Source organism: Eleginops maclovinus, chromosome 16 (genome assembly GCF_036324505.1).
Source record: "Eleginops maclovinus isolate JMC-PN-2008 ecotype Puerto Natales chromosome 16, JC_Emac_rtc_rv5, whole genome shotgun sequence".
Taxonomy (NCBI): domain Eukaryota; kingdom Metazoa; phylum Chordata; class Actinopteri; order Perciformes; family Eleginopidae; genus Eleginops; species Eleginops maclovinus.
The window spans coordinates 4,514,332-4,528,594 of NC_086364.1; the positions used below are offsets into that span (position 1 = coordinate 4,514,332).

The window sequence follows — 14,263 nt, forward strand, 5'->3', positions numbered from 1 at the left end:
GAAGACGAACAGTGAAAGTGTCACGGACTATATCATAAGGGCAGAAACCGCCATCACCGCGCTACGTAACGCAGGTGAAACGTTGGGCGACGGCCTACTGATAGCCATGGTCTTCAAAGGACTGCCTGAGGGGTTTAGGCCATTTGCAATACACGTGGCACATAATGACGACAATATAACGTTCGCAGAGTTCAGGACAAAACTCCGGAGCTTTGAAGACACAGAGAAATTAAGCATGACGGAGTCGAGTGATAACGTGATGAAGACTCAAGCGAGAACCGGACGGAGGCCCGCCAAACAAGGTGCATATGACAGGAACAAGGACGATGTAGATATTGTGTGTTATAAGTGCGGCACAAAAGGCCACAGAGCAAGAACATGTCGGCAGAAGACATGGTGTAGCCAATGCAAAAGTGACACACACAAAGACGCCACGTGCAGGCGTAAAGACAGACAAGATGGCGCGAGAAAAGTCTCAAAAAAAGATGGCAGCGGCGACCCAGAGTACGTCTTCAGGATCAAAGACGGAGAAACCAGTGTCCAACTGCAGCCAGCACGCGGCATCCAGGAGAAGGGCCTGATGGTCGACACAGGAGCTACCTCGCACATCATCACAGACATTACCAAGTTTACAAACTTTGATGACACGTTCAAGCCAGAAACGCACTGCATAGAGCTGGCAGACGGTACCAGGTGCAGCGGCGTCGCTCAACGCAAGGGAGATGCAGAGTTTTGCCTGGTTGACAGCAGAGGACGACGACATACCCCTACGCTGAGAAAGGCGTTGTTTATACCGTCATAGGACATCTTCTCAGTGAAGGCAGCGACCAACAGTGGAGCCACGGTCATTTTCAAACAGGACAAAGACGCCTTGATACACAAAGATGGTACCAGGTTTAACATTCATGTGTACAACAGGTTGTATTATTTGCATTCTGAAGGTGAGAATAGTGACAAGTGCAGCGCTTGTCATGATGTACAGACGTGGCATGAAATACTAGGCCACTGTAATTATGACGATGTACTAAAATTGCAAAATGTGGTTGAAGGTATGCAGATCAAGGGCAAATCAGATAGACCCGACCAAGAATGTGAGGTATGTATTCAGGGAAAATTTGCACAAACCAGAAATAGAAACCCTGATAGCAGAGCAAAGGCTCCCTTACAAATGGTACACACGGACCGTAGCTACAGAGTCAATAGATGGTTACAAATATGTACAGTCATTCACTGATGACTACTCAGGTGCAGTATTTGTATATTTTCTAAAAACTAAAAGTGACACAGTACAGGCAACAGAAAAATTCCTAGCAGATACAGCCCCATACGGGAAAGTGAAGTGTATAAGGTCCTACAACGGCACTGAGTTCACATGCAGGGATTTCCAAACGTTGTTAAGGAAAAACGGGATTAGACATGAGACGTCGGCCCCGTATTCACCCCACCAGAACGGTACAGCTGAGAGGAGCTGGCGTACTCTTTTTGAGATGGGTAGGTGTATGCTAATTGAAAGTCAGCTACCAAAACAGTTATGGAACTATGCAGTTCAAACAGCAGCCATAGTACGTAATAGATGTTTTAATAGGCGTACAGGACAAACCCCTTACCAGATGCTGACAGATAAAATGCCTAACGTCTCTACAATGCAAAAGTTTGGGTCTGTATGTTACACATACAAACAGGACAAGGGAAAACTTGATTCCAGGTGTGACCAGGGGTGTTTTGTGGGTTATGATAAGAACAGCCCTGCATATTTGGTCTATCACCCAGACACTGCGAGAGTACAAAAGCACAGGCTAGTCAAGTTTGTGAACAAGGTAACCGTGGAAAAACAGACAGACATTTGGGCCAGATCCAAATGATGAAAATGACAGTGTGAGGCAGCCTAGGGCTAGCAGGATCACACAGGAGATAAATGAGAGTCTAGAGATTGCTCAGGAGACTAGTGCACAAAGTGATAGTCCAGCAACTATGTCAGACGACAGTAAACAAACGCAACCAAGTGTGGCAGGTGGTGAATCTGAGAGTGGGAGGTACCCTGCTAGAGAGCGACGGAAACCAAGTCACTTAAAGGACTTTGTAACTGAGGACAGTGATAGTGATGGGATTCAAACTACTGTAGACTACTGCTACAGAGCAGTATGTGGCATTCCACAGACATTTGAGGAGGCTATGATGTCAACAGACTCAAAGGAGTGGGTCAAAGCCATGGATGACGAAATCCAGTCATTAAACGACAACAACACATTTACCCTGACAAATCTGCCAAAAGGCAAAAAGACAGTGGGGGGTAAATGGGTTTACTCTATCAAAAGTGATATTGAGGGAACGGACAAGTACAAAGCAAGGTTTGTAGCCAAGGGCTATTGCCAAAGGATGGGAATTGACTATGGAGAGACTTTTTCTCCCACAGCCAACTTGTAAAAGTGTTGTTACAGAAAGCAGCACAGGAGGATTTGCTACTGCATCAGATGGATGTAAAAACGGCGTACTTACACGCTCCTATAGATTATGAAATCTATATCGATCAGCTAGAGGGTTATAAAGAAAGAGGTGAAAGTCTAGTATGTAAACTAGAAAAATCTCTGTATGGTCTGAAACAATCCGGTAGAAACTGGAATAGGATTTTGCATGATTGTTTAACTGAAGATGATTTTGCACAGAACCCAGCAGACCACTGTGTCTATGCCAAAGAGACCAAAGATGGGAAGGTAATAATAGTCATCTGGGTCGATGATCTGATAATTGCAGCTAGCAATGACAAAATACTGAAGGAAGTGAAAGAGATGCTCTCTGAAAAATTTAAGATGAAAGATTTAGGCAGGCTCAAACACTTCCTCGGTATCGATTTCAAACAGTATGATGGATGTGTAAAGATGTCACAGGAAAAGTATGTCAACAAGATACTGGAGAGGTTTAACATGCAAAACTGTAAACCCAGAGAAACACCCTGTGATCAAAAACTTGACTATACAGAAAATGCTGTAAAAATGGATGATGTCAGGATGTACAGAGAGGCGGTAGGCAGCCTTATATACCTGACCACATGTACAAGGCCAGATTTAAGCTTTGTTGTAAGCAAACTATCACAATATTTTGCTGAGCCTACAGAGGACCAGTGGGTAACTGTGAAACACGTGTTAAGATACCTCAGAGGCACTACAGAGAAAGAGTTGTGTTTCAGAAGAAATGACAGTGAGAAGCTAGGCCTACTAGCCTACAGTGATGCTGATTGGGCAGCTGATGCCACCGACAGGCGGAGTACCACAGGATACTGTGTAAGCCTCAGTAAGAACAGCTCTTTAGTCTCATGGAAGAGTAGGAAGCAGCCTACAGTGGCACTTTCCACCTGTGAGGCTGAATACATGGCTCTGGCCTCAACTATAAAAGAGTGTATATATCTAGAGCAGTTAATGGAGGGTATCGATGATTACAAATATACACAAACAGTAGTGTATGAGGACAATCAAGGAACAATCGCCCTAGCCAAAAACCCGGTAAGCAGACAGCGGTGTAAGCACTGGGACATAAAGTACCACTTCATAAGATCAACTGTGAATGACGGAAGAGTAACTCTGGTGTACTGCCCTACTGAAGAAATGGTGGCAGATATAATGACAAAACCTGTATCTAAAATGAAACTGAAGAAGTTTACTCGTTTTTGGAGTTTAAAATGTGTGAGGAGGTCCACATTTTCTTTTTGTTGTTTCTCTGTTTAAAATTGTATGTATAGCGTATAGAGTATAGCAACCTGAGTACAAGTTGGGGTGTTAAGCTGGATGTTTATGTCCTCAGTTGAGATTTATGTATATAGATTGTGTCTATTCTGTGCTTAAGTTGACAGGAGGATGCAGTGTTATTGTTGTACCACTGTGGGGCACTAAAGTGTAAATGTGTAGGTTTGCATCATATGCAAATGAGGGTGTGTTCACTTCATGCACTTGTCCTGATCTGTGTTGTGTTCCAAGTTGGCTCGGCTGAGCGAAGGTTACAATAAACCATGCCTAAGAGCTAAACAGTTCACCGTCTCTGCATCAAATATATCTCTCCGAGTGCAACGCAGGATGAAGCTGCAATCCTTAACTTAACATCCGTGCTTCAAGGTTATCCAGTATATTTTTCTGTAGAGCTGGGGCCTTGATTTATGACTGTTCGGATTTTTAGAATTCGGCCCTCCGAAAAGGCATGACAGGAAGCACACCAGGGTTTCCCACAGCGCTTTCCTGTTAAGGCGGCCGCCTTAACAACACGGGGTTGCCGCCTTGACTAACGTCACGTCTCCAGAAAAAAAAAAAAAAATTATATAGATAGCCTATAGGCCTATAGCGATATTTGCCGTTTTACTCTTTCATGTTTTCTACCTTTCATTCCAAACCGTGACTGACAGTCTATCTTCTCTGCAGAACGCATTTTAAAATAAAAAACAAAAAACAAATAAAAGAAACGTTTTAAAATGTGGGGCTATGCCTCCAAATATGCCTCTGAATCGCGTGATGCGTCCGAACAGCGGCATCTAGTGGTATATGTCATTGTGCTATCATCGTTCGACCAACATCCTTCAAAACCAGCATTTTTCGGAAAGACTACTATTTGGATGGCTGACAACCTGTCGTATCAAGGTAAGATTATTATTGAATTCTATACTAGTCTAATAATAGTCTGTCAACTGTTCACTACCTGGATAAGCGTAATGTTTTCTTATCAAGGCTAATTGTGTTTAACGTTTACACGTGGCTATATTATTATAGCCTAGCCTGCCTTTGACATTTGCACGTAATTTTCTCTCGCAATGTTCACAGCCAAATGGATCGAAAAACTCAGCCCAAAATCGCCGGCTTCTTCATGCGACGTAGCCGGCCGACTTCCGGCCCCCCCCCCCCCCGGAGATGAGTACGTCCCCCCCCCCCCCTCACCACCTCGACTAACACATTTTCTGGGGGAAACCCTGCACACTGAAGCAATAACTCGTGTTTTTATCCTCGGTCTTCTTTTATTTTTTATTATGAAATGACCACAAGTGACTACCGGTCATCAATCTGAAATGATCAAACCACATACAACAGGTTACATAAAATAATACTAATGAAATTGCTTACATTAATAATAGCTTTAGCGCTCAGCGCTAGCCTGGAAAGCTAATAGCGTTAGCCTGTTATTTTAACCGGAGCTAGCTGCGAGTGCTAAATAACACTCTCTCAAGACTGCCTAACAGTGCGGCAAACATCAACACATTATATTTATAAACTACACATCATTAGCAGGCTATTTCCCAGCTAGCTTCAGCTTACCAATGGGCCGTGTGCTTCTGTCGAAACCTGGTTACAACTGCCGTCATCGATAACACCGGAAGCCACACAGATTTTTCAAAATAAACCGAAGAGGCACAAAACCCTTAAATTATTCAGAGCTAAAATAATGATAAAATAATAAAAGTCTTGACATATATATAATGATAGTAATACAACTATTAATTTACAATTGGCCAAAAAGGATTGGGCGATATGTTAAAAATAATTGTCAAAATAAACCAATTATACAATTTAATTCGTCATCTGGTCTATGATTGGCTCTCATCGAGGATATTATATTACACAATGTTAATGTTGCATCAACACTTTTTGTTATAGCAGCCCCTTGTGGCCCTCAGAGGAATTGTGACCTTAATTTGAACAGAACACAAAATACATTTTTATTTTGAAGCACCTCAGAAGACTTTTATTGAAAAATGCTGAGAGAGCTGTGAGTGAGAGCGCCGCCTGCTGCAGCTCATTCCTTGATGACGCTCTCCGTGGAGGAGCTTACCACCACTCCATCCATGACCTCCTCTATCACCTTTACGAGTTTGGTGATGCTCTTGGATGTACTGACAGAGCCGGAGCCAGAACCCGAGCCGGAACCCGAGCCGGAACCGGATCCAGAGCCGGAGCCGGAACAAGAACCAGAACCTGATTTGGCGGAGGACATGGTGGAGGAGGAGGAGAAGGAGACGCTTGCAGGAGAGAGACAAAATGTAATTTATTCTTGAAGAAAGTCTTTTTGAGTTGATATTTTATCCTTTCGATCTATGTCGTTGTAAAATCAGATAAAGAAAAAAAAAGCACATCTATTATTATTAAAAGACGTTTGTGAGCAGGATCGCTCAGGTTGAAGACACGAGACGGAAGGGTTCTGGGTTGGGCAAAAATAATAGCGTTTATTCCACAAGAAACGTGCAAACGAAAGACAGCTCCCGGCACTTCCAGGACGGGCAAGGCCAGGACGGTGTGTGTCGGCTTCCCAGGACCCAGCCTACTGCAAGACAGACCAGAACCAGGTTACCAACATGCTTTATATTAAATGACTGATTACCTGATTCTGATCAGCTGTCTGGTCTCCGGCCGAGCCACTCCCCTCACCCCAGCAGCCGGCGCTCTAACCACACCCGGCTGCCACATACCGCCACCGCCCGACTCAGGCTGGGATCCCGCCGGCCGAAAGCTGACTCCCCACCCCCTCCGCCGAGCGGGAGAGGAAATCAGCCACGACCATCCGGTTACCCGGCCTGTGGATCACCTTGAAGTTAAACGGCTGTAACGCCAGATACCAACGAGTGATCCGGGCGTTGGCATCCTTCATGCGGTGGAGCCACTGGAGCGGGGCATGGTCCGAATAGAGGGTGAAAGGGCGCCCCAGGAGGTAGTAACGGAGGGCGCCGACCGCCCACCGTATGGCGAGGCACTCCTTTTCCACCGTACTGTAGTTCACCTCCCTCTGAGCCAGCTTACGGCTAATGTACAGTACGGGGCGGTCGACCCCCTCTACCTGCTGGGACAAAACGGCCCCCACCCCACTGTTCGAGGCGTCGGTCTGCAAAACAAAAGGTAGAGAGAAGTTAGGGGTGAACAGAAGCAGCTTTCCACAGAGGGCTTTCTTAACCCTCTCAAACGCCAGCTGACATTGCTCCGTCCACTGGACCGGATCTGAAGCACCCTTTCGGGTCAGGTCGGTCAGAGGGCTGGTCAGCTCCGAAAAGGTGGGGATGAACCGCCTGTAGTAACCGGCCAGCCCCACGAACCTCCTGACCTCTTTTTTCGTCTTGGGCACCGGACAGGCAGAAATGGCGGCAGTTTTCTCTATCTGTGGCCGCACCTGCCCGCCGCGCAAGTGGTACCCCAGATACCGTACCTCCCTCCGCCCAACCGCACACTTCTTCGGGTTGGCCGTGAGCCCCGCCTGCCTCAGGGACTCGAGCACTGCCCCCACCTGCTGCATATGCTGCTCCCATGTCTCACTGTGGATGATGACATCATCCAAGTAAGCAGCAGCATATGCAGAGTGGGGACGCAGCACTCGGTCCATGAGCCGTTGGAAGGTGGCTGGAGCCCCGAACAACCCGAAAGGAAGTATGACGAATTGGTACAACCCGTACGGAGTGGAGAAGGCCGTTTCCTTCGACTCTGGAGAAAGGGGAATCTGCCAATAGCCCTTGGTTAAATCCAGTGTGGTATAAAAACGAGCAGTGCCTAGCCGATCCAGGAGTTCGTCGACCCGGGGCATTGGATAAGCATCGAATTTGGACACGTTAACCCTGCAGTAGTCCACACAGAACCGGATTGACCCGTCAGGCTTATGTAACAGCACGACAGGGCAACACCAGTCACTGGTGGACTCTTCTATTACTCCCATCTCTAGCATAGCCTGAAGCTCCGCCTGAACAATTTTCCTCTTGTGTTCAGGCAGCCGATAGGGCCGTGAACGAATGGCCACGCCCGGGGGCGTTTCTATGCGGTGGTTTATGAGAGAGGTGCGCCCTGGCAGCGGGGAGAACACATCGGCAAACCGCCCTTGCAACGCGGGAACGTCTGCCCTCTGACCGGGTGAGAGATGGTCGCCGCAACAGACCGGGGCTAATTCGGTGTTAATAATGACCTCCGGTCCCAACTCATCTCTCTCTATCACCGTGGTGGCCAGAGAAGCAGACGCCACTTCCCTCCATGTTTTAAGGAGGTTTACGTGGTAGATCTGTGTTGCTCCCCCCCTGTCAGAACGCACCAGCTCATAACGTCCCCCACTCGTCGTGTGACCACGAAGGGCCCTTGCCACTTGGCGAGTAATTTGGAGCTAGAAGTCGGGAGTAATACAAGTACTTTATCTCACGGTGAAAATTGTCTCAGTTTCGACCCTCTGTTGTACAGGCGCTGCTGACGTTCCTGAGCCTGCAGCAAATTCTCCCGTGATAACTGCCCCAGTGAATGGAGTTTTGCTCGCAGGTCCATAACGTAGGCCTACTGAATTTTGTTTTTACTTGTGCTCGGACCCTCCTCCCAGTTTTCTTTAAATAGGTCCAAAACACCCCGTGGCTTCCTGCCAAACAGCAGTTCAAAGGGAGAAAATCCCGTGGAGGACTGAGGCACCTCCCGCACTGCAAACAACAGAGGGTCTAGCCATTTATCCCAATTACAGCTATCCTCGTGAACGAACTTACGAACCATGTTCTTTAGCGTTTTGTTAAACCCACCACCAGGCCATCGGTCTGTGGATGGTAAACGCTAGTCCGGATCGAGCGGACGCCCAACAGTTCATACAGCTCGCGTAGTGTGCGTGACATAAATGACGTGCCCTGGTCAGTCAGGATCTCTTTCGGGATCCCGACTCGGGAGATTATATGAAACAGTGCCTGTCTAACGCTCTTTGCAGAGATATTGCGCAACGGCACTGCCTCGGGATATCGTGTTGCATAATCCACTAGGACGAGTACAAACAGTAGCGGTGCGTGGCCAATTTTACAGAGGAGGCCAGAGAGATCGTAAGCTACTGAATGACGTCATACCCATGTCAACAATGTGACTAAAAGTAGCATAAATAAATCAGGACAAATGATTGCAGCTGCTGCTATTTATTGACACCATATCGCAACAAGCTTAAACAAACACAACACAACACAACACAAAACCTTACACCCATATTTGTAATGTCAATAATACACTGAACTGTAGCCTACAGGTGGCCTCACATTCTAAAAGTCTCTGACGGGTTCACACCGCTGTCCGCAGGATGCTAAAGTGAAAGCCTCGGCTGTCACACTGCGTAAAGAAATAAAGTAAGCTTACTCACTATTTGTAGAGAAATGCCATTCTCCTATCCTTAATGGTGGCGAAATGATCTGTGACCCGGTCATACAGATCCCCATGCTGGAGCGGTCAAACAAGAGGCATGGCCAGCAGAAAAGACAATTTAGCATTACACTCCCTGTTAGCCAGTCCGTTCTCGTATAGTTCCCTTCACAAAACGTCCGGGTATTTCCTTTAGCTCTTCCCTGAGTAAGGTCGAGATTCGGAGTGGACCTACCCTTCTGTTTTATTTTTAACTGAATTTCAAACGGTAGTTTAGTGAAATCGTTTCTCAGAAAAAACTCTGGGTCTCCGTCGCCATCCATTCTTACTTTCTAACCTTCCTTCACGGTTAGCAACAGCATGGTTGTGTGTGGTTACGTACTTACGTATTAGTGTAGGAGGCACGTACAAGCTAGCCTCCTCATTTTTTAAATTTTTACAGTTTGATTGACCTTGATGAGCGTTCGGTGACAAGCCGAGCTTCAATCTGATTGGCTAAAACCCTTAGTAGTAGTGGAGGCCAAGTTAAACGGGCCTCCTTAGATGGCAGTATTTCACCTATAGGAGCGCTGTTTTGCTCGCTCAAAGAAAAACATGACATCAGGGAATTAAACACGGCATATTTGGAACCTAAAATGTGCGTCATGAATCCCAACTCATGGATATTTTTTTATCGAATATAAATGAGGAGGCCACGCCTCCCTTGGCCTCCGGGAGAAAACGCCACTGAGTACAAAGCGATATCCCCGTACACTCCGGTCTAATGGCCCGATGAGGTCCATACCAACTCTCTCAAAAGGCACCTCAATTAATGGGAGTGGGCGCAGAGGCGCCTTTGGGGTGGCCGGCGGATTAACCAGCTGACATTCGCTGCAGGATGCACACCACCGCTTCACATCCGCGCGAATGCGCGGCCAATAAAATCGGGCCATGATCCGGTGTAGTGTCTTATCGTACCCTAGGTGACCTGACATGGGGTTGTGATGAGCCGCCTGGAAAATCATTTCCCGACGGCTTTGTGGTACCAACAACTGGGTATTGATCTCTCCTGTCTGTGTGTCACGGCTCACACGATACAGCCTGTCCCTAATAACAACAAAGTGTGGGTGTGTGAGTGCTGTGTTTGGGTGTAGCTGGGAGCCATCAATGCTCACCACCTGATCGAAAGCGTGCTGAAGGGTCCCGTCCCTAGACTGTTCGAGGGGGAAATCCTCAACCGGGAACACTGGCGGGGGCAAAGGGGCCTCCTCGGCACCCTCCGGTGGTAGAGGGACCTCCCCGACCCCTTCCCCCTTCGTCGCCGTCAGCCGCTTCTGATTCGCCACTAAACACAGCACACAACTCACATTTCCCTGACTCCCATGAACGCACCCCCATAGCCCCGCTAGCTTAGCAAACCCCGGCCAATTTGTTCCCAAGATCAGAGGGTGCGTGCGGAGAGTACTAACTCCAGCCCTGACTCTATGCTTTTTACCCCTAAAAGATATTTCCAGAGTCACCTCCGGGTACTGGTGAATATCGCCATGCACACACCTCACCTTCACCCACGATGCTTCAACCAATGCCCCCGGCCGAACCAAGCGCTGATGGATCATCGTCTGATTACAGCCCGTGTCCATCAGAGCCTGGTGGGTACCCCCCTGTATACATACCGGTATACGGTACGTCCCTTCTAAACCGGGGGAGGCAACTGGCAGTCCCGCAACCCGGACCAACTGTCCGACCTCCATCATGGGACACTCCCGCCGGAAGTGGCCGGGCTGCCCGCACCGCCAGCATTCCTGCCCTGGCGCCTGAGGAGCCCCCCGTGGTGCCGGACGACCAGAGGCGAAGGCTGGATCCTGGGGAGAGAGAGAGAGAGAGAGAGAGAGAGAGAGAGAGAGAGAGAGAGAGAGAGAGAGAGAGAGAGAGAGATGAGGTAGGGCTTGGGTGGGAAGGGGCCGGGTCGTGGGTTGAGGAGAAGGCGGTGCAGCGGCTGCTGTCGGGAACCTCCTCCTCGGGGCTGGGACGGGTCGGCCCGCGGGGACGACAGGTTGTCTGGTCTCCTCCTTCATGCTCCGCCGGGGAAGCGAAAGGTGGTCCTCCGCGAGGACGACGGCTGCCTCCAGGCTGGCAGGGCGGTGACACTGGACCCAATTCGCCGTTGACGATGGCAGCCCGGCGACAAACTGCTCCATTGCCACCTGCTCCATGACGTCCTCAGCCAGAGAGTGGGAGATAAACTCACTCTGAAGGGATCTTTGGATTTAGCCTTTGCAGACCATTTACATGCACAAAAACACTACAGGAAAGGGAAAGCCCCAAAAAAGCATAATAGGGCCTCTTTAAGGTGTTTTTGAATGCTCCGATTAAACTTATTCTATGATTATGAGCACACAAAACGGAGAAAAACATCTTCCCAATACTGTAAATTGGGCCCATTGCCTTTTTGTAGCGGTCTGCACTTACCGAGTGATGTTTTAGTTTATTAATGAATTCACGTACTTGAGCCTGAAATCGTCAGCAGCCAGCTTGGCGTTGCCAATGGAGAGGTAAATGCTACCATTAACCGAGGTAGCATCTAGGATCTAGAAGAAAAAAACAGAAGAAAGAAATGCTGTTAGGTTTTAAATGGCTTGGGCGGCATGTTACTCAGCAGACAGAGGTACCGTCCACCAACTGGCATGACGCTTAAAATACTTACACATACTATATATTTACTAAAAGTGAATCACAGAGCTGGAACGCTGTATCAGGAAAAGACAAATTGATTCTTGATTCGACTTTAAAGTTCACCTATTATGCTACTTTATTGCCTATATTAAAGGTCTCAAATATATATTTAAAAAACATGTCTCTGACGTGTTTTGCTCAAAATACCAAACAGATCATTGATTTTAGCATGTCCGCTATCCCGCTTTCAGCCCTGTTCCTGAAGTGCTGATTTTGTGTCGCTTTAAATTTGAGCAGAGCTGAAGCTGGCCACGCCCCTTTGGAGCGTCATGATCTCTCTGTCTGAAGAGAGAAGTTTCTAACGGAGAAACTCAGCTAAACGCTGCTGTGATTAAACGCCTTATTATGTTCCAAACCACATCCAGCATTATTTCTGAAACACTTCTCAGTGTTTACCACTAGAACAGAGACATGATATGTATTATATAAACAACAACTCTAAGTCCCTCCTGCAGACATCCTGCTGAACACACACACACAGAGGTGCTGCGGAGGGGATTCAGCTCGACGACTGTATATTTGGGGCAATGTCACGTGGGCGGGACGTTGCCAGGAGTTCAATGTAAAGCCAGCCCACATTTCGGTTATGACGTCATATCGGCAGCAAATCTGGATCAGCTCGTTTGTACCCTCATTTTTAGAGATGTGGAGTGTATTTTCTGACACTTTGTGAGTCTCCTTATACATCAGGGACACGTATTTATGTATAAAAGACAGCAAGAAGTGCATTTTGCATCATATGGGGACCTTTAAGAGCAAAGGTTAAAGGTGAACGTAGAGCTCAGAGCGGATGTTTTTTTTATACTGTTTGATGAGGTCGGAGGATGGAGGAAGGCAAGCTCGTGCCAAGCCTTCAGAGGAGGAGACACCTGTCTCTGTTTAACTCTGCAGAAAGGCTTATAGCTCTGGGTGTGTCTGGGATACCCACCCATCACACTTTACATCCACCTGCATGGCCATCACGCCAACTCAACATCAGAAGAGCTACAGGGCGAGTGCAGACATGGATGAGGTTTAGATCTAAACATTTCAAAAAGCTCTTTATCTTTCTCATACTGCCTGTGCTGCAGCAGCTCTTTTCACCCTCTGTCTGAAACCAGAGCCCAGTCTGCTCTGTTGTGATTGGTCAACCGCTTTGCGATGTCCAGCCCTTTTGCCTATCACGTACAATGTGTTGAATCGCTAGCAAATAGAAGTACCAGTGTTACATAGTGATGTCACTATGTGAGAGAAGTAAACAAAGGAGTCCAAAAGAAACTCCCTCTGGAGGGAACACAGAAAAGTAAAGGCTTTGCAACCCATGTATATGCACAAAACCTATAGGAAGGGGAAAAGCCAAAAAACATAATGGGGACCCTTTAATCGTATGGAGTACCCTGATTTGCATTGTTTCTTAAACAAATGTTTTATATTATTATTATTATATTGGTACTTAAACCTTATACAGTCTGGAAAACACTCTTTGTTGACATTAACGTTAACAAAACGATTTTCATATTTCTGGAGTAATTATGCCATTTTAACTAACATACATATTGTTTTCTGGCATCACTTTAACATTTTACAGGGAAAATCTGCATTTTGGTATGAGGGCACACGCCGACAGTAAGAGGGCGCAGCGCCGCTGTTACCCGGTTTAAACAAAACCTTGCCACTACTATGATTGCATGAAAAGAGAGAATGTATTCACCAGTTTCCCCAACCATCTCCTTGCATGCAGAGCCCTCTTTAAATCTAAATGATTGATTTAGATGCTCAACTGCAGCAACATATACTGATGTTTGTGCATCATATATGGCTTATGGCTTATTTACCCATTGTTGTGGTGCAACATGTTAGTTCGCAATTCAAGTTATCTGTTAATAAGTTAGGTTTCTAAATCAGAAATCAGTTGACAGTGAAATGCGGTCTGGTATCATTCAGACAGAAGAGAATCACACAATCATTGTCTGTAAAAATTTAAAATTGGGAGCTGCAAACGTTTTTAAAGAGAGAAAGTAAAATAGAAAACTAAATAAAAAAAAGATTTAAGGCGGGCAGTTAACTGTCCATGTTCTATGAGGGTTACACTGGAGACACCAATGCAATATTTTGCAAAATGTTAAAAAAATTGAAAGGTACACATCACTTTCCGGTACATGCTGGGTCAGCTGGTCCAACGTCCTTATGACCCCTGACTTTTCCTACTGTTAGCGTAGTGTAATGCTCAGGCTGCCTGCTAATTTAGTTTATTCGTTCAATACATCGGAAGCAGCCTACACTGACATAGTGGCAAAAAATGATTCAGCTGGACCGATTACATCGACTAAGCAAATAAATAAAGAGAACTGGATACAGTGTTGGAGACAGGGACCCTTTCATTCCTATTAAAGTTGCACATGAAGCTAAAAATGGACTGACTGGAGGTACAAAAAGTACCAGGGACTTTGGTTTTCCTTAATCCTGGCCACTGACCGACC

General features: G+C 46.8%; 1 long non-coding RNA gene across 1 annotated transcript; it reads right to left on the reverse strand.

The window, feature by feature from the left end:
- Nucleotides 1-10,763: 10,763 nt before the first annotated feature.
- LOC134877880 (uncharacterized) lies at nt 10,764-11,867 on the reverse strand. Its single transcript, XR_010167629.1, has 3 exons — nt 11,776-11,867; nt 11,577-11,659; nt 10,764-10,933 (listed from the first exon to the last, which is right to left on the reverse strand). It is a non-coding gene; the product is annotated as an uncharacterized LOC134877880 (long non-coding RNA).
- Nucleotides 11,868-14,263: the final 2,396 nt, after the last annotated feature.